A 1,072-nucleotide genomic window follows, 5' to 3' on the forward strand; every position below is an offset into this window, starting at 1 on the left:
GCTGGCCCAAGGCAAAGAGGCCCTAGCCTCTGCCCTGCATAGCACTGGGGCGCCAGCTTCAGACCAAAAAAGTTTATGGTTTTCCCTCCTTGCGACTTCCTTTGAAACCAACCTTCTAAACCAATCCCAAACCCTACCAAAACATCCAATTCAACCCCTAAACTTCATCTACATCACACCCTCATCAAAACCCATGCAATCTTACTCAAAAACCTCCACTAATTCCCAACTATCCACATCAAAATCCATAAGCTAAAAACTATAAGAAAAAACAGAGTATAGCTTGAAATTCATGGATGATTTCTTACCTCAAGTTGTTTTTTGCTCCTCTTCAATGGATGAACTAAGTTCTTAAGCTCAAACCTTTAGTTTCCTAGCTTAATTCCTCAATTTGGCTTCAAAAATCATAAGGAAGAAAGAGAGAAAATGATGAACGGGTGAGAGAGAAACCTTGCTCTATTTTGATTATGCTAATGGCCTTCTACAGCTTACCAAGGTCATACATATCCCTTGCCAAATGACCAAACTGCCCCTAGTCATTTAAAAGTTTCTAAAAACTCCCAAGGGTAAAATCGTCCTTTCTAACCTATTTCGTTAATCATAATTAACACCCTCCAATTCCCGCTATTCTCGATATTTCCAAATACCAATAATTTATATCCCGTTACCATTTTATTCCTAGCAACGCTCTAATCATTAAATCACCTCGAGACTCACCCTGAGCCTTAAACTTAATCCCGTTATGACTAAACCGCTACTTAATATTCAAAGATCGTCTCATGCCAAGTAGCTCGAATAAATCCACATTATAATGTGCCCTCAACAATATATCACCGACATGCATACAAATATACAATTATGCCCTCAACGAACCAAAATACCCCTATCATGAAATGTGGACCCACATGCATGCATTTAACATCATATTATAATATAATTCACATAAACATGCATATAACTGTTTAATGGCATAATAAATCAATTATGGCCCTCCCGGCCTACTAATCCAACCATTAAACCACATTAGGGATTTCGGGGCATTACAGGTTCTCCCCAGGGGTTTTGAGGTCGT

This window comes from Humulus lupulus, chromosome 8 (genome assembly GCF_963169125.1).
Source record: "Humulus lupulus chromosome 8, drHumLupu1.1, whole genome shotgun sequence".
Taxonomy (NCBI): domain Eukaryota; kingdom Viridiplantae; phylum Streptophyta; class Magnoliopsida; order Rosales; family Cannabaceae; genus Humulus; species Humulus lupulus.